At 37.9% G+C, this 20,913-nt stretch overlaps 1 long non-coding RNA gene across 1 annotated transcript in view; it reads left to right on the top strand.

The window, feature by feature from the left end:
- Positions 1-20,913, top strand: part of LOC125147045 (uncharacterized) — a 963,150-nt gene that overhangs the window by 181,838 nt on the left and 760,399 nt on the right. The window lies entirely within an intron of this gene.

Below are 20,913 nucleotides of genomic sequence, written 5' to 3'. Positions count from 1 at the left end.
GCTTCTGCACAGCAAAGGAAACAACCAACAAAACTAAAAGGCAACCAACGGAATGGGAAAAGATATTCGCAAATGACATATCGGACAAAGGGCTAGTCTCCAAAATCTATAAAGAGCTCACCAAACTCCACACCCGAAAAACAAATAACCCAGTGAAGAAATGGGCAGAAAACATGAATAGACACTTCTCTAAAGAAGACATCCGGATGGCCAACAGGCACATGAAAAGATGTTCAGCGTCGCTCCTTATCAGGGAAATACAAATCAAAACCACACTCAGGTATCACCTCACACCAGTCAGAGTGGCCAAAATGAACAAATCAGGAGACTATAGATGCTGGAGAGGATGTGGAGAAACAGGAACCCTCTTGCACTGTTGGTGGGAATGCAAATTGGTGCAGCCGCTCTGGAAAGCAGTGTGGAGGTTCCTCAGAAAATTAAAAAAAGACCTACCCTATGACCCAGCAATAGCACTGCTAGGAATTTACCCAAGGGATACAGGAGTACTGATGCATAGGGCCACTTGTACCCCAATGTTCATAGCAGCACTCTCAACAATAGCCAAATTATGGAAAGAGCCTAAATGTCCATCAACTGATGAATGGATAAAGAAATTGTGGTTTATATACACAATGGAATTCTACGTGGCAATGAGAAGAAATGAAATATGGCCTTTTGTAGCAATGTGGATGGAACTGGAGTGTGTGATGCTAAGTGAAATAAGCCATACAGAGAAAGACAGATACCATATGGTTTCACTCTTATATGGATCCTGAGAAACTTAACAGGAACCCATGGGGAAGGAAGAAAAAAAGAGGTTAGAGTGGGAGAGAGCCAAAGCATAAGAGACTGTTAAAAACTGAGAACAAATTGAGGGTTGATGGGGGGTGGGAGGGAGGAGAGGGTGGGTGATGGGTATTGAGGAGGGCACCTTTTGGGATGAGCACTGGGTGTTGTATGGAAACCAATTTGTCAATAAATTTCATATAAAAAAAATAAAGATAAAATGTGATAGTAAAAAAAAATAAATAAAATTTGATTTTGGAAAAAAAAATACTTTTGCATGTGGAAATTAGAGTATCATTGTGTCCCATGAGAACAATTTTTGTAGAATCATGGAGCTGAAGGCTGAATCCCATGTGCTGAAAAGGATCAGTAGAAGTAAAAGTAGAGCTGGATGCTACATTATACTTTCAAAGTATTGAATAGGGAAGACTGGCAGCTTGTAGGAGAATTAGGGTTGACAGAAGGACCTTGAATGCATTAGAAGATAAATATGCTAACTCTTGAATAGACTGGCATTATTTATTGAATGGAATGTTTTCAGTATGGGTGTTTGCTTATTTACTGATTAGTCTAAATAAACTACTGAATACTTTTAAAATGCCATGCCTTTCCAACTCCATCCCTTCCTCCTCCTTTCCTCTCTCCCTCCCTCTTTTCTTCCTTCCTTCCTTCCTTGTTTCCTACCTTATCGCCTTCCCTTTCTTTCATTAATAATATTGTTGAGCACCTACCATGTCCTGCAGGGTGTTAGTCTCTGATAGTACATGATGAAGAAAACATAAGTCGTGTCCTCAGTGAGTAGAGAAACTGCAACAGAGCCATGACCTCTCAACCTAAAATCACCTGTCTAAAGAAGAGGCCAGGAAAGGGAACCATGACATGTTGTTAGTTAGTTCACTTGGTTCCACATGATCACTGGTCATTTCAAAATGCTTCAAGCCATGTCTTTAATAACCTATTTCATAATGTTGCTGGAATAAGTATCGGGTTTGGACTTTCCAAATCCACAGTGGGGTGGGAGAGTGGATTTCATCACCAGTAATCTGACATTTTTTCAATTTGCTGTGAATTTTCAGAGATTTCAGACTATATCTCTTTGAATGTATTTGGGTTTTAGTATTTTTTGTCTAGTTCATTCTGGCCCAGAGACTCTTACTGTCTTTTCATTTATCTTACCCTTTATTTCTCAATTCAATTCAAAGATCAGTCTCTACAAAACGAAAACAAAAACTGAAAGCAAAATAACAATAGCGTAATAATTGGGCTGTTTTTGCTATTTAAAAAAAATGCTTTCAAAGTTTCAGAAAGATTGCAAAAGTAGTTCAAAAACTTTTTTCTGAACCATTTGAGAGGAAGTTGCCCCCATGATGCCTCAACACCCTTTACTACTTTAGTGTGTAATTACTACAAGCAAGAACTTTCTCTTATCTAGCCTTAGTGCAATTATCAAAATCAGGAAATTGACGTGAATAATTACTACCTCCTAATCCACAGAACTCATTCAAGTTTGCCAGTTATCCCAATAATGTTCTTAGGATCCATTCCCAAACCATGTGTTTTATTTATTTGTCATAATTCTTTGATAGTCTCTTTTAATTTGGAAAAGAATCTTTAGTTTTCTTTTTCTTAGCTTTAATAACCTTGATGTTTAAAAAAATTACAAGCCAGTTATTTTGTATTTTTCTTTTTGATTTTTTTCTGATGCTTCCTCATGATTTTTAAATTTAATTAAATTTTTTATTTTTAAATGTTTATATATTATATATATAAACATATATATACATATATATATAAACATATACATATACATATATGTTTGTGTATATATATATATATATATATATATATATATATGGTCAAGTTAGCTAACATACAATGTATACATACAGTGTGGTCTTGGTTTTGGGGTGTATTCATTGCTTCTGTACAGTACCCAATGCTCATCCCAACAAATGCCCTCCTCAGTGCCCATTTCTCCACTCCCCCATCCCACCATCAACCCTCAGTTTGTTCTCTGCATTCAAGAGTCTCTTATGGTTTGCCTCCCTCTCTGTTTGAAACTATTTTTCCCCCTTCCCTTCCCCCATGGTCCTCTGTTAAGTTTCCCAAGTTCCACATAAGAGTGAAAACATGATATCTGTCTATCTCTGACTTATTTCACTTAGCCTAATACCCTCCAGTTCCGTCCACGTAGCTGCCAATGGCAGGATTTCATTCTTTCTCATTGCTAAGTAGTATTGCATTGTATATATAAAGCACACCTTTATCCATTTATCAGTTGGTGGACATTTGGGCTCTTTCCATAATTTGGCTATGATTGTGGCCATGCAATTTTGGCATGGATATCAATGTGATTTTTTCACTACATCCTATTTGGTTGCATACAATTTCAGTTTGTCTGGTTATAAGTGATATTAACTTTGATCACTTCCCTATTCTAAAGTGACTCTTCCCTTTGTGTTAGTATTTTTGGAAGGTACTATGAGACTATGTAAATATCCAAATTTTACCCATAAGCCATAGCATCTATTGGTGCTTTTGGCTAAATTATTACCATGTTGGTTGCCAAATGATGATTTTTAAATGTCATTCCTGAAAAATTTATTAGTTGCCATTCCACTGTAAATAAATAATTTCTTCCCTCATTCTTTAATTTGCTTACCTACACCAGTTTTGGCCCACATACTTCCATTTTATTTGATTGGTTATCATTTACCGTTATTGTTACCAAAAAGCTTGGCATTATTCTTCAGTTTTTTTTTTCTTTCCCTCACACCCCATAATCTAAACTATCATTTAGACCTGATGGAGGTATCTTCAAATCACTTGTAGAATCTGTTGAAATTTTTCATTTTTATCACTACCAAGGTAATTTAAACTATCTTTATCTTCTGATTTATTTTAGTGACCTCTTGACTTGGTCCACTTACCACAGCCTCACAGCCCCCCTGCAGTCAGTGTTTTGTGCAGCCATAGAAATGAAAATCTCTCTCCAAAATGGAAGTCAGGTCATGTCACTCACTTTCTTGCTTGAAATCACCTCGTGGCTTCCCATGCCTTTGGAATACATTTCAAATTCATTACTTTGGACAGTTCCATAAGAGCTAGCTCTACCTGGCTCTCAAACTTTATTTCATTTATTTCTACCCTATACTTACCATGCTCCAGCTGTTTATGGTATTAAACTGTTTTTAATACATGCCCAGTTTACTCCCTAGACTTTGTATTTGCTGATTACTCTTCTTCTTGTGATTTGTTTCTCTTCCCATTCAGGTATCAGTTGAAACTTTACTCATCAGAAAGATCTGTCTTGACCATCTATATTGAAATAGGTCCTCTTACTAGATTGTGACACACTGCATTTTCTGGTATCCCCTATTGCCATATCCCCTATTGCTATAACACCAAAGTGTCTGGCACAGAGCAGGTGTGAAATAAACATTTGTTGAACTTCTTTTATGTTGTCCATTACCATTACACCACCTTCCTCGAGTAGATGAGTAGTTATTATATTATTTATTTAAGTATATATACATATTAATGCAAAATAAATAATAAATATAAAAGTACTGTCTTTTGTCTTCAGCGTTTTTAATAGGCTCATATTTTTGAAAGCCATGTACAAAGATAGCAGGATGGTCTTTATTATTAATAGTGCCAAAATATTGACATAAAGTTTTATGTGCAAGACTAAAGCATATATATGCTATAGGTAGGACAATAAAATAAAAGGTTCAAGGAAAATTCTTGGGCTTTGACTTGAGCAAGTGACACTTTATGTGATCATCACCAGAAGCACTGTGTAGTTCTGAGATTATCAAAGAGTTCCCTGTACATCCATAACTACTGCAGAGCAAGATGTTCATTTTATATATTCTTTCATCTGAGAAATTCTTTCTTTTGAGGGTTTCTGACCATAGGATCAGATATTTTTGCTTTGAAACTTTAGAAATCTGCCTTCCTAAATTATAGGAAATATCTGATAATATCATGTCTTCTATTTCTTTGTTGGTTGGATAATTTAACTTATAAAATTGCATAATGACCTATTATCTTCCTGAATTCCTGTGATTTATAAATCATCAATGGTTTCCCTAAAACCCAATCCAGATAGTTTTATTACCTCCTTTGATTTCCAAAAATGGAATGCCCAACAAGGAAGAGAAACATTTATCAAGGCATTGCTTCTAGACGAATGAGACTTGTAGGTGTCAAGAGAATTGATTTTTTTCAATGTATTTTATACATTTGTAAACTGTGTCTATTGGTAAGGCCTCTGTAATCAGAAATGTATACAGATTATGCTATAAAAATTATTTTCTAATTCTTTCTTAGTTAACAAACTTTGCAAATTGGTGGGAATCCCAGATATGTGCCATGGCTTTGTAGGTTTGAGTTTTCTGAAATAGCAACACATTAGTGGCTTTGCTCAATTACTATTAGGTTGTGCATTCATTGTGTATAGATTTTGCTAAATTTCCTTTCATTTATAGTGTTTCAAAAAAATTTTTGGCATGCATTCCTGGATTCATGAACAATTCCATTCTATAAGATTTCTTACTAAATGTCTTATTTATTTTTATATGAACTATGCTAGGCATATAAATAAATAGATGGGTAACCTATTTTATAAAAGCATTAGGCCTTTCTCCTATTGTGCATTCTGGGAAGAATATAACTTCACTTCTTAAGTGAATTTTACAATTTTTTTAATGTTTATTTATTTTTGAGAGAGACAGAGACAGAATGTGAGTGGGTTAGGGGCAGAGAGAGAGGGAGACACAGAATCCAAAGCAGGCTCCAGGCTCCAAGCTGTCGCACCAGAGCCCGACACAGGGCTCGAACTCGCGAGCTGTGAGATCATGACCTGAGCCGAAGTTGGAGGCTCAACCGACTCAGGCATCCAGGCGCCCTAATCTTAAGTGAATTTTAAAGTGATATCTTGACATAAGTGCATAGCAGCCTCTGAATTAGAATAACAAAATATAGGGGAGCCTGGGTGGCTCAGTCGGTTGAGCGTCCAACTTCGGCTCAGGTCATGATCTCACGGTTCCTGGGTTCGAGACCCGCGTTGGGCTCTGTGCTCAAAGCATAGAGCCTGGAGCCTGCTTCGAATTCTGTGTCTCCCTTTCTCTCTGCTCCTCCCCCGCTCATGCTCTGTCTCTCTCTCTCTCTCCTTCAAAAAATAAATAAAAAACATTAAAAAAAATTAAAAAAACCCACAAAATATAGCTAAGGGAAATTTTGGAAAGACTTGGGCTATTGGGTAAAGGATAGATTGTGGTGGGGCACAAGAGGGGAAAGAAGCCAGTTAGGAGGCTATCTTTGCAGTGATCTTGGTGAAAGATGGTGGTGGCTTGAACTAGGATAATAGTCATGGAGTAGAGAATAGTGCAAAGTTTCACAATATGCTTTTGAAGTGCTACCAGTAGGTCTTCTTCACAGATTGAATGTAGGTGCTAGGGAAGAAGAGAACACACTTAAAGACATTGTTAAAAGTCATCTGCAAACCAAAACAGATGCATTTTTTCTCTTCTGAATATCATTCTGAATGGAACTGCCATTTTGCTCAGACATTTTATTTAGACATATAATCAAGCATTTTTAATAGGCAGGTCTCTTGGACAAGTAGGAGGCCAATGAATATTCTGAAATTGCACACAAAATTTTAAATTTATGCATGTGCTTTTCCTAGGAAGAAAGTTACAGCTTTCATCTCAAAGAAATCTTTGAACAAAAACAAGTTAAAAATGTCTATTAGTCCATTATCACACAAAATGCAGTATAACAAACAACAACAAAATTCGGTGGCTTAAATCACCATAATTTGTTTTCTCGCACATGCTTGTGTGCCAGCCAGAGTCGTTCTACTGATGTCTTTTGGGGGCACCTATACTCTGCTCCAGATCGTGGGTTCAGGTCAGATATGCTCCTTGTGCCAATAATCCTCTGGATCTGGTGACCCACCTGAGACATGCTTTCATGGTGGTAGCAGAGGTACAAGGGTGAAAGCCCACCCCTATGAGCACATTTCAAGCCTCTGCTTGTGTAGCATCTGCTAACTTTCCTTTAGTTAAAGCAAATTACATAAGAAATCCCAAAGACAAGGGTGGGGAAGATCACGGCACCTGTAAGTGGGAGGGACCACAAAATCATATGGCAAAGGGTCATGCAAAAGTCACAAGGTAAACTCATATTTTGTTTGTTTGTTCCTGGTTTTTTGTTTCCCTTTCCAAACGTGTACTACTGAAAATGTCAGCTTGGCATTTTGTGGAGAATGAATATACCAGCTTCTCCCATTCTTGAAGCACCTCCTGCCTGGGCTTTGTACTTGAAATCTTTTTCAACTAAAGTCCCGATCTTTGGATGTGCCTTGATGGGGACGTATGTGACATCCTGAAAGTTTATCTTTCTAAATGAGCTTAACTCAATGCGCAACCCCAGGACTTAGTAATATGACAGGTTTTTTTCCCTGCTTGACTTTATGCTTCATTCTGACAGTTTGTATTCATATATGAAAGAAACAAAAATTGAACGAAACTAACACACACACACATACACATACACACACACAATCTGTAAAGAGACATTTTTACTCCTTGTGATACCACTTCAGTTTTCCAGCAGCTAGGTATTCCCTGGAGCTATTAATAAAGGGTCTCAAAACTCAGAATATCTTCTATTTCCCTCAAAAATTCAGCTTGTTCCAAAAAGGAAATATACTGTAACTTTTAAATGAAAATGCAAGTAATGAGATGATCTACATATAAAATCAGCAAATGTATGCTCCCGTCTGCCTTGTCCAACAGGATTAAAACTCATTTCTGGAATTGTAAACTCCCTGTAATCACATCCAACCAGACTTCCAATCAGAGCTCTTGGTTTCAGATGTATTTAAAAAAAATTCCTTTTATTCTCTAGGTCTTTCTTGAAGAATAAACTTTGCAGTTTCTTGAAAGTGTCTCCTGTGGTGTGCACATGCGGTTTTTAATCTTTTCCTCTCACCAGGGCAAAGATTGAAAGGATCTGTAATTAATGACTTGAAAAATATTAAGCTGGATTTAAAGAAAGAGACCCAAACAGCAAAAAAGCTCCACATAACCACATGTCTTCTTTAATTGAAAGAATGCTAGAGAATTCTGCAAAAATTGCTAATATACTAAGGCAGTTCCACATTAACCCATATAAAGGATATGGAGGCCTGTGTATTGGTATTTTACTGGCTCTCCTGACACTGGTTATAGAGGCAAAATAGTCTAAAGATGATCAATAATTAATCTTGAGTGTTTAAGGTATGTTTTTATTTGGTGGCAGGGGGCTCACCTAGATGACCTCTTTGCATCCTTTCCAATTTAGACCAAACCAAGTTGACTTCATTAAATAGGATTCTCTTTCTCCTTCAAAGTTATCTGTGTTCAGGGAGAAAGGATGTAAGTCTATCTCTGCCTATCGATTTCTTTCCTTGTAGAATGTGTGAAGGAGAAACATCTTGCAAGATCTTTCTTTGGCACAGGAATAAGTAGACAATCTAATTTTAAAGGTGCCAACACATAAAGGGATACGTGTGAGTGTCTGGAGTCACAGTGGTTTACATTTGAATCCTGACTCCATGGCCTACTCTGTGGCCTTGGGATAGTGGGTAAACTGGTTTAAGTTCAGTTTTCCTCAAAGATTTTTGTAGGGATTATGGGTAGTCCTCAGTCCAATTCCTGCACAAAGTAAGCACTTTAACACATTGTTTAATAAATTGCTGTCTCTATTGGCTTTGTTTAAAACTTCAGAAATTAGTGGTAGTATAGGCTATGAAAATGAGTGAAATATAGTTTCAATTTGTTGATTAAAAATAACTTTGAGTGTACTATGCACAAAGGCTCATTCTACTTTTTGGGTGACTTGGAATATTGCTAATAAATGGCTTTCTAATGAAATGACATTCTCAGAGCAACTCGTCAATAACAGCTTGAGACCAGGGTCTAACCAAAATATGAAAATGGGGGCCACACCCTGACTTGAGGTGGGGGCCCTGCCAGGTGCACCACCACCTTTATCCTGAGACTATTAACTTGAGTGTTAGCATTTTAAAGAGACTTCTTGGGGGGGGGGGTGTGTCTAGCCGCTAACCAGCCCCTTCCTAGCTGGGACCGGTTGGCAAGACTGTACCTAGTGACGTTTGTACAACTAAAGACTCTATTTTGTGCTTTAAGAAGAATAAAACTGACTACATTTTTCCTCCAAAAAAGAAAAGAAAGGAAATGGAGTCCATACAGTCAAAAGGTGATCAGTTAGGTGAACTAGTCGTGTTTTAACTAGGTGAAAAGGAAATTAGAGGAATTCCCTTCTTTATCACTTATCTTTTGTTTACCTTTTATGTACTAGGCCCTATCCTAGGTGCAAGGGGGGAATCAAAGGAGAAAAGGCAAGGTCCCTGGGCAAGCAAAGCTCTGGCTTAATGTATGCTTGTGCCCAAACTTAGTGCTCTGTGGTAATGTCTGAAAATGGACTTTCTCCTGGTAGGGGAGATTTGAGTGGGGGAGTAAGAAATGATGTTGATGATGTGGGTGGAAGCATCTGGCGAAAGATTTCAAAGGACATCCTGATAAATTGAGAAAAATTTAGCAGAAAAAATAAGAGAGAACCCTAATAGGGTCTTGATTGATTATTTGTTTTTGGTAGGAAAAAGTGGAATGATGTAGATGGCATTGGAAAGTGCTTACTTTGGCAGCTATAAGTGCAATTGATTTTAGACAAGGGAGAGGATGGGGTTAAAAAGTTACATTTCTATAAAACCAGCTACGTAATTCTATATCTGTCCTCTAGGGAATAGGATTATTCCCCATCTGTAGAGAATAAGAGAAGAATTAGAGTGGAGGAGACCCAGAATGACCGCCAGCTCACCCAGTAGGTCACTATGGAAGCTGGTTCTGGTAATCTTGTTCACATGTTCCCCGCATCTGAACTTATTACTCAACATCTCTCTGTCCTTCAATTCTTAATTTAGTCCCAAAGCGTTACAAGAGGGAATGATGAGGATCCTACCTGTAGGAAGAGGTTGTCTGGTCAACTTACCTTCTTCTATGATGGTTCACAGTCAGGGTCCATCTGAGAGATGACATTCATGTGTCTCAGAAACTAAAAGTGATAGTGACTTTGCAGAAATAGAGATAGGGTGGGGCAAAAAAATGCTTCACTCTTTTTCAGAGACAGGCTAGACTTGAGTTTTAATTTTAAAGTGGTATTTAGAATATTGTATCAAACAGTATTTATAACACCTCTCTTATGGATGAAATTGTGTCCTCACAAATTCACATGTTGAAGCTGTAACCCTAACATATATTTATGTGGAGATAGGGCCTTGAAGGAGGTGGTTAAGGTTAAATGAGGTCCTAAAGGTGGGACCCTAATCCTGTGAAGACTGGTGGCTTTTGGGGCGCCTGGGTGGCTCAGTTGGTTGGGCGACCAACTTTGGCTCAGGTTAGTGGGTTCGAGCCCCATGTCGGGCTCTGTGCTGACAGCTCAGAATCTGGAGCCTGTTTTGGATTCTGTGTCTCCCTCTCTCTCTGTCCCTCCCCAACTTGTGCTCTGTCTCTGTCTGTCTCTGTCTCTGTCTGTCTCTCTCTCAAAAATAAACATTAAAAAAGAAAAAAAAAGACTGGTGGTTTTTACATGATGAGAAAGACACCAGAGCTACAAATGCAGAGAGGGGCGGCCATGTGAGGACACAGCAAGAAGATAGCGTCTGCAAGCCAAGGAGAGAGGCCTCAGGGAAAACCAAACCTTCTGGCAGCTTGCTTGAATTTCCAGCCTCCAGAACTGTGAGAAAATGAGTTTCTGTCATTTAAGCCACTCGTCTGTTGTATTTTGTTATGGGAGCCCCTGCAGACTAATACCTTCTCTCTATGCAAAACATAACTATGGTATTTAAACATAATATTACAATGCCCATTTCACATTTTTCTTCAGTGAATAACCTCTATTGAGCAGGTACTGTGCGGTACATTATTTTATTTAAGTGGCACCGTTTTGGTAGGTGATAGCTGTTCTTCTCACCTAACTTCAAATATCCAGGAAGACTTGAAGTCAGGATCCAAGCCCAAGTCTCAGTTTATGAGTATAATTATTTTTACATTATTCCATGGTATATTCCACCACGTGGAATCTAAAACTCACTGCATTTTTACTCATAACAATTATTGTGTGACCTCTGAAGATATAGACTTATCACACTGTCCTTTTTATTCTCTTCTGTGAGTTCACACATTGAACTACAACCCCATAGCAACGTTGATCAACTGAAAACAGAGCATCTGGTTTTGCTGTAGGCAACAAGCACATCACTTTCCACGAATACACGTATTATGAACTCATGGTTAGGAAAACCTTGTATCGTGTTTCAATTTAACGGCTATTACTTCTTGTTCAAAGGTCTTGCTGTGTGTTCCATTTTCCCTCCAAATGTCAGAGGGGAATGGGAAATTGAAGTGCCATAAAACACTTGGAGCCTTCATTTATTGCAGATTAATTAGAGAATCAAAGAAGAGTAAGGAGCAGGTCTTATGTTTCAATCCCTGGGGAACTAGTGTGTAGCAGAATGAACCAAATAGATACTAGGTATTGAGATTTTTTTCATGTGCAGGGTTCATAGGAATGGGACTGATGAGCGTGAAATTTATTGTATTGCTTATATTGTAGCTTAGGATAATGTAAAAACAGGGATTTGTTCACTACATCTGCAACCTCTAGAATGAGGATTTTATGAAACTCTCCAAATGATGTGCTGCCAGTTTGGGAGTTAAAACATCAGAGAAACAGCCTCATTATAATGACTGAGCATTTTTGTCTAAAAGATACCCCTCATTTCCAGATGATCCACATTTCAGTTGACCCAGTCCCTGACTACAGGATTGTGGCCTTCCTGTTAATACTGTTTCCATTTCTTCTCTCTTTTTTTCCTTCCTCTCTTTACTCAACACAACAATGACAGGGTGTCTGTAACAAGAGGTATACATTGACAGTAAGAGGGGAGATAGTTCTTCATATTGTTGCCTTTCTCAGCCATTGGATCGTAACTAAAAAAACCTGGGGTCCCATTTCTAAGTGAAGAGACCAAATGCATTACATGTGGAATTGCTTCTGTACCACTGAACCTTTCACACAATTAGCAATGCACAGATACCTTCCTAATGAACTTGGAACTTCTTAGCTTCCTGTTTATTTGGAAAGCTTAGCCTGTGCTACATGAGGAGTTGGAATCAGAGACTCCCAGACACTGATTCTTTGGCGGCCTTAAAGGAAACATTTGGAGAGATGGCAGGAGGGGTGTCTGATGTTAAGGGACGTGCCAGAAAGGGTGGGTTACAAAATCCTCTAGGTCTATCATCATTTGCCTTTGTGCTGTGCCTGCTGTGAGATTAGGTGGACATTCCAGCAACTTGTTTCCGGTCCAGAGTGTGTTTTTTTCTCTGTTCTATCTCCATGGATGTGATAGTTGGGAACCTGACAAATGGTTGCCTTTGGATTCATGAAAGAAAATTCTATCCAAAGAAAGGGCCAAAAAGCAGTCTATAAAGGGTGGCAAATTAGCATCTTGGGATGATTTGTTGGAAAGGAAAATAGCATTTTCATTTCTGATGAGCTGGATCTCTACAGCTCCAGGAAGTGTGTGTGTGTGTGTGTGTGTGTGTGTGTGTGTGTGTTTGCATGAATCCATACATGTAAAAGGCTTCTGATCAACCTATTACTTGCATAGGAATAGAAGTCTGAAGTTTATGCAGTGCTCTCCATGTAGATTATATAATTTGATTATCATAACATCTCTAAGATATAAATATTACCCTAAGTTAGCAAATGAAGAGTCTGAAAGGTTAAGCCCTTGGCTCAGCTGGTAGGTGGCAGAAATATGAATCTATTTCCAGGCAAACATCATCCTCTAACAGTGGGGTTACACTGAGCATTTATACAAGGTCTAACATAGTCTACTACATACAGCATGGAAGACAGTACCCTACCTTTAGGAATTTATTTTAAAAAATAAAAATCGTTAATTTTCTCCTCCTAAAAGTAGTTAAAATTGGGCTTAGTGGTTTTGTTAAACCAATGGTTGCAGTGAAAGTTTTTTCTTTTCTTTCTTTTAACATGTTTTCTATTTGTTTTTACAAAAGCAATGTACAGTAATCTGATTTCAGCTCTTACATGTAAAGAGCTCAGAAGTCATCACTCTTTTCTTTACAACAAGAAAAAGCTTAACAAACAGAAGTCAGTGACACCTATTGGGCCCATCAGAGAATGGAGATAGTAGGGCAAACCATCCCCCTGCAATCTAGAGAGACAGGTGAATAGAGAGAGTAACAGCTGAGGTCTACTTACCTAGAGCAGAGGTGTTAGAGCTCTGGCTGGTAGGAACTCTTCAATGGTAATTGATATCACCTAGTGAGAAACTCCCGGGAGGCCAGTTTGGGTGGAGGGTCCACACATCTGTGGGCTTTACCTCCAGGAACTTTATCAGGTTGTCCTGGCAAGATCTGAGAAAGGCTGTGGCAGGAGAAAGGATAAAGTAATCACAGTGAAATCTGTTTGGAATAACGAACGGATATATCCAAGGGAAAGGACTTTGCCAGAGTCCTATCCTAGCTGGGGGAAGGGCATCCCTCCCCCTTTATCACCCTCTAACTTTTCTGTCTCACCTTAAGTGGTGGTGGGGAATGGAAATGGTACCACTGTGAAGGTCACAACCCAGAACACAGGCCCAGTGAAGAGAAAGATTTAATCATGAGTTTATAGAATGCTTCTTTTTTCCAAAACCTCCCGCCCCTGTATCAACAGGGCTTTAGTGTAGTAACAGTGGATTCCAAATGAAAGAGCTGCAAGACACAGACACTCTCTGAGGAGGAGTACTAGGGAAGGCAAAGTCATGAGGAGAGACAAAAACAAGGACATTTGAAGAATTTGAAGTTTCTAGCACTTACAGCTTCAGAAAACATTAAATCTAGCCAACTCATAGCCAGATTTATATAAATCATCACACATAAAATGACTTAAATAAATCATTTACATAAAGCCATCACACCTATTTACCTCATTTCCTATTGCCTAGGTTAACATTGGATCCAACTTTTGGGAAAAAATTATAGGACTTAAAAAAACAGTCTGAAGAAACAAAGCAAGCATCATAACCAGACTCAGATAAGACATAGATGGTAGAATTATTAGGGAATTTAGAATAACTGTGATGAATATCTTAAGGGTTCTAATGGAATAAGTAGATAGCATACAAGAATAGATGGGTAATGCACACAAACAAATAGAAATCCTGAGAAATATTAAAAGGAAATGGTAGAAATCAATGAGTGTCACAGAAATGAAGGCCTTTGATTGGCTTATCAGGAGATGAGACATAGCCAAGGAAACAAGTATTGTGCTTGAATGAGTCAGTAGAAACTTCTCAAAAAAAAATGCAAAGTACAAAGGTGCCAAAAGAAATACTGAACAGACCATCCGAGAATTGTAAGACACTTACAAAGGTGTCTGTGCCAAAAGGAGAAGAGGAAGAAAGCAGAAGAACTATTTAAATAATGGCTGAAAATATTTCAAAACCACCCAAGCATACATTTAGGAAGCTCAGAGAATACTAAGTAGAATAAATATCAAGACAAAACAAGCCAACACATGCATATCATATTCAAACTTCCGAAAACCAAAGAAGAGGAGAATATCTTGAAGGAAGCTGGAGGAAAAAAAAACCTATAGAGAAACAAGGATACGAATTATAGTGGACTAATCAGAAAACATGTGAGCAAGAAGAGGATGGACTTAAAGTATTGAAAATAAACCACACCCACCTAGAATTCCATATCTAGTGAAATGATCCTTTGAAAGTGAAGGAGAAACAAAAAATTTTAAAGACAGGTGAGAGCTGAGAGAATTCATCAGTAGCAGACCTGCCCTGTAGGAAATGTTAATTAATGCTCTTTAGGAGGAAAGAAAATTATATAGGTCAGAATCATGCACCTACGTAAAGAAAGGAAAATTATCAGAGAAGTAAAAATGAGGGTAAAATGAAATATTTTTCTTAGTCTAAAGATAACTGTTCAAAGTAATAATAGTAATAATAAATTAGGTGATTATAGCATATGGATAAATGAATAAATGATAGCAATGTCATAAGGAATGAGAGAGAGGAATTAGGAATACTCTATTTCACAATACCTGCACTACACATGGAATCGTAGAGTGCTATTTCAAAGTGGAGTCAGATTAGTTAAAAACATGCATTGGAAACTGTAGTAACCAGTAAAAACTTTGAGATATGCTAAGAGAAGAGATCAAACGGAATCATATAAAGTGATTTATTAAACTCAGGGAAGGTGAAAGAAGAGGGCATGGAAAAAGAAAGAATAAATACAATATAGAAAACAGTTACAAATGTGTTAGATATTAAACCAACTATATCAATAATCACTTTAATACGAATGGCCTAAATATTCCAGTTAAAAGACAGAGACTGTTGGAGTGGATAAAATGACTGATTATAGGATTAAGGCAGGAAGACATGAGATTAATCTGGAGCATTTTTTAGTACCAAAAAGTAAAGAACTGATTTAAAAAACAAAATGAAATACCCACAATAACATAGTATGTCAGAGGCACAAGAGCCAACTAAAAAACTCCCAGCAGCCAAAGTAGAATAACTTGAGCAACAAAATTAAATACTATTGAATTACATATCCATGAGTGTCCATATTTACTGTATAAATATTCATGAGTGTGTATTGATACAAATAAATTATTCAATAAATGAATTAATTATGGAAAATAAATTTCTCATGCAGAATCCCAAATAGTTTATATAGATACTCTGCCCTCAAGGAAGTGGAACATAATTCCCACTCAGTAAGTACAGGCTGCTCACAGTGATTTCTTTGCAAAGAGAACTGCCTGGAAAGGGGATAGAAAGAGTAACTTTAGAGAAATCTGATAAACATTACCTCAAAATCAACAGTAATAAGTTACGTTGATAGTATGTATCTTGATAGGATGTGATAAAAGTTGCACTTTTATTCAGTGATCTTCCTCCCCAAACACATATCCCCCCTATCAGGAGAAAACACTGGCCAAATCTCCAATGAGGAACATTCTGCAAAATACTTGAACAATGCTAAAAACCATTAAACTCCTCAAAAACAAAGAAATGCAAGGAAAGTCTGAGAGAACTGTTACAGCCAAGAGGAGTCTAAGGACACATGACCACTAAATGTAATGTGCTATTCTAGATAGGTGCTAGGACAGAAAAAAAAAAAGACATTTAAATTAAAACTGAAGAGATCTGATTAATGTATGAATTTCAGTGAATAAAAAAGATAACACATAATTATTTAAATTTATAGAGGGGCACCTGGGTGTCTCAGTTGGTTAAGCATCTGACTTCAGCTTAGGTCGTGATCTCACGGTTCATGAGTTTGAGGCCCAGACTGTGATAGTGCAGAGCCTGCTTGGGATTCTTTCTCTCCCTCTCTCTCTGCCCCTCCCCTGCTCACTCACGTTCTCTCAAAAAAAACTTAAAAAAAATTTTTTAAGTAAAAGTTATATTTAAAAAAATAAGATTCTAGAAAACATTGAAAGTTTGAAGAGGAACCAATTTTTCCTACAAAATAAACATTTGGATATGTATTTTTTCCTAGTCTTCTATATGTTTGAATACATACTTACATATCCAAATGCATACCATAAAATCTGTCTTTTTCCTGAGATACTGTCTAATGTATATCCGACAAGTTTAATGAATATACTTATGTATATGTACAAATATATGTGTATGTATACATACACACATAATACACGAAAATGGAATCATACTTTTTGAAAGCTGTATGACACTCTTCCTATGAGTATGGAACAGGTGGTTGTAAGTTCTCCACAGTACTTGATTGATCATAGTTTACTTGATCAGACTGCTGTCTTCTCCTTGGTGGCCCCATGTGTGTTTCAGGTGAGCAGGCTCACTGTGCCAGGCTGAGTGTCCTCTGCACTTAAGCTTTCCTTGAAGGGACCTTGTGGGTCATACTAGGTGACTCTGCAGTCTGTGAGATCTGGGTTCTCATCTCTACTCCTTAATTGTGTGTTCTTAGGTAAGCCCCTTAATTTTTCAGAGCAGTTATCTCCTTCACAGAGTTTTTATAAGAATAAGGCAATGAGCATGGAGATTCTTATTTCAGTACCTGGTATTTAGAAGGTATCAATGAATGAAAGTTCTTTATCACACTTCTTAAATTAGATTAAAAAGGCCTCTATGTGTCCCAGGGTGGGCCCAGGTTTAATAGATTTCTGGTACCTGATGACTACAGTTTAGGCAGAAGATCAGAGCTTATGCTTTCTCAACATAGTCCCTTTGCTTGGAATGTCATTGGGAAGGTGTTGAGAGATAGCAATTACTATGTTCCTGCCAACATCCTCAACCCACAATATTCAATAAATATTGGGTATGATCTCAAGCTGTCCAAGCTATCACTATACATTGTCTGGGCTATAGCATTGCTCCTGTATGAGTCAGCTCAGGCTTCCATAACAAGATACCGGAGACTAAGGGTCTTAAATAACAGACATTTATTTTGTTAACAGTTCTGGAAGGCTGGAAGTCCAAGATCAATGTATCAGCAAAGTTGAATTCTGGAGATGCCTGTCCTCCTGGGTTGTAGATGGCCATCATCTCTCTGTGTCCTCACATGGCCTTTCTTCTCTGTTCACGTGGAGAGAAAAAGATCTCAAGTGCATCTTCCTTTTCTTATAATGACACCAGTTATGTCAGATTAGAGCACCATTCTTATGACCTCATTTAAGCTTAAATACCTCCTAAAAGACCCCATCTCTAAATAAAGTCACACTGGAGGTTAAGTCTTCAACATACTGATTTGGGGGGAATACATTCAGTCCATAATAGCTTCCTAGTGGTAGAGTCAGGGTTGAAACACATTTTCATATACAGTTTTAAAGCCACATCTGCCAAGTGGCATTGCTCATAATGGGAATGAAGACATGTTGTTGGTCAGCATCATGGATTGTCATTATCATCCTCATCATCGTTTTTCAGAACAATAAACTGCTCTGTAGCTACAGCCATCATTTTTTCTTTTTCAAAGTCTCTTTCCTTTCTTTGGGCTGTGATTAGATCCCTTTCCTGAAATGATGTCAAATGAATGTCAGAAGGAGCTAATGAATTGTGACAATAAACTGAAAGGGGCTGCCTGATAGTGGGAGGGTTTTGTCAGCCCCAGCTGTGCACATCTCTCCTAACGACACTAAACCTTTGATCCCAGAAACTTCCATACAGTCTGTTAGGATCCATGAATTCAATCTTGTGAATGTTGGGGTCACTTGGGAGCTGTTCTCAAGGCTAAGTTTTATTTCTCTTTATCCTCTTATGGCCTTTGGTCAGTCTAGGTCTCTATCTACTCTTCCCTGGGTTTTACATCATAATCCTTTCCCTGTCTTTTTCTGTATCAGGTGCAATTTGTAGTCTTGTCTGAAGCCACCAGTTCACTTCACAGATGGCGAATTGCAGTTGAGAGTAATGGGCCTATTCGGTTCAGCCCAGAGAGTATATTAGTGTCTGATAGCCTATAACTGCTGAACATTAGACATCATTCATGCTGCTCCAAGGTCATCTGTAGGGCCGCCTCTCACTCTCCTCCATTCCTCTCTCTACCTCCATTAGTTGTGAATTACACAGAAGTCATGAGGCCATTAGGAACTAGTTCTGGGACTGTGGAACAATGAGTCTTTGTTACCAGACTAGCTCAGTTTTGCTCCAACTAACTGAGAAGACTGCGCACTTGAAAGATAATGTAATGAAGTGATAAAGCTAAATGTAACTGCTAGGAATATGTGGGTTTTCTCTTAGAGGAAATATCAGCCCCATACTCTAGGAGGCATCATTTCAAATAGAAACCAAGCAGCTAATAGAGTGTGTTAATGGACCATTTGAAATATTAGTTACTATATGTAAATAAGATACTGGAAATTTCAGTGCTAAATTCTGGGCTTGAACTCAATTACATTAAATGAAGCAAGGTATGTGAATGTGCTTAGTGTAATTCTTGGTACCTAATGGTATAAATGTCTTCCGGGAGTACAAGCTCAACAGACACGTGGACATCATCTTATTCAGAGATTGAGATAAATTTTACCTTATTTGTTCTCATTTATTCTGAGTAGTGGCAGAATTTACAAAGGCAATACTGAGTTTACAACTCAGGTTTTCTGGTTTCTAGTCACAACAATTTTTTTTTTAAAGAAATACCCTACGTGAACTCTGTTGAGATGCCACTCTTTGGCCATAGTTTGAAAGTGTTCCAAACATTTTCTTCCATCCTTTCACCTACCCACAGTCAATATCCTATATTTAGTGGTAGAGGTTAAGGGGTCTAGATAAATAAAAATTTAAGCTAAATGAGAGATAAGACAAAAGAATAGCCAGACAGAAACCACTATCAATTTTATCATTAATAGAGTTGATATTGAAGAATAAGGTGTGGGAGGCAACAATGATCTTTCTAATATTGAATCCCTCTTCTATAAATCAGACCAAGTGTGTCTCTTTCTACCTCTAAGGAAGGAGCAAGGGAATTTGAAAAGAAGCCAAGAGAATTTAGGAAAAATCATTTTCATGGAAGATTGAGGAATAATTATCCTCTTTCACATTCTCCTCTCCTTCCGAAGCACGTAACATAACAATTGAATTCCAGGTCAGAATATAGTGTCTGATTGTAGAATGTGATATTTAAAACCTGGCTGAATCATAAAAATTCAAAGTAGTCACTATGTTTTCCTTTTGAAAGCTCCCAATTCTTATCCAATCCCAGAGCAGAATTTGTTCCTTATAAAATGAAAATAAACTAATATGATAAATTTAGTATGTGCTAATGATCACATTGGAGATGAGCAAGAGAGAAATAATACATGGTTATCAAGGGCTTACACTCCCCTTGAGTAACTTTAATAAAATAACAGCTTTCTGAAATAATCTCTCTACCTTTAGTGGTCTATCTCAGAGAGTCATCTTCTATACTATACTATACTATACTTCTATACTATAGATGGCTTCAACTGGAATTGGTAAACTTTTTGGACTCTTGGATAGCAGTGTCCTGGATTCAAAGTTTAACATTACTGTCTTATGTTCTTCAGACATCTGTATTTCTTTTTTAGAGTCACTGATGGAAAAACCTAGTACCTTCTGTCACAGAATACTTCTTTCATTTTCTCTGGTTGATTTATAGCATCTGCTTTTTTTGCCCTCAGTTTTTTGATGCTAACCACTGGGGATGTTTTCATGCACAAAGATGGCAAGATGAATAACACAGGATACTGCAAGCTGCTCACAAAGAGAACCTGGGAGAAGACTTCCCAGAACAAACATCTCCAAATTAGGGTAGAGCTCCAAGGAGCAAAGGCTGGGAAGGAAGTTTTTATTTCTAAAACAGGATTTGTTCAGAACGTCTATTTAAGAGGCGAGTGGGGTAGTGTGCTATCAATACCATCTCCCAAGGCTCTGTTAGTCACATTGATATTTGTACTTACTAAGTTTTATTAAGTTAATCAAGTATTAAGTATTTATTAAGTTATGACATCAAAGAGTCATAGAAAAGAAGTTATAGAAAGGGGAGACTTCACACCAATAACAAAATAATGGTAATTTTGGTTTCAGTCAGAGCAATGACAAAGCATGTGGTCAGATCTCGTTTGGGCAGAGGAGGGAATATGCACAGAGAGGAACCATATAACTCTACATCTTTGGGACTCTGTCTTCATAAATTTCAGGTCCTATTGAAGTTGAAAACCCAGTTGCTGTTGTACATTCCTTAGTCCCTGAGTTTCATGACCAGCTCAGCTCCTTGTTTGTAAACTTCATCTGTTCCTGCTATGGAGCTCTTGCAGGCTCTGCCCGAACTCATTGAATCGCCCTAGCAGGATGGGTGGTAGGTCCAGAGCTCTGGGGCCCAGCTTCTTAGCATCTGCTTACTCTACTCTGCCTTGCTTTCCCTTTCCAACAATCAGCTTCCTGCACAGGGCCAGCTGCCTCATGATGTAGCAGCTGTTCTTTCCTTTTTCTTCTTTGTTCTCCACCTGAGTCAGTGG

The sequence above is a fragment of the Prionailurus viverrinus genome, chromosome D1, assembly GCF_022837055.1.
Source record: "Prionailurus viverrinus isolate Anna chromosome D1, UM_Priviv_1.0, whole genome shotgun sequence".
Taxonomy (NCBI): domain Eukaryota; kingdom Metazoa; phylum Chordata; class Mammalia; order Carnivora; family Felidae; genus Prionailurus; species Prionailurus viverrinus.
This window is presented reverse-complemented; position numbering and strand designations above follow the sequence as displayed.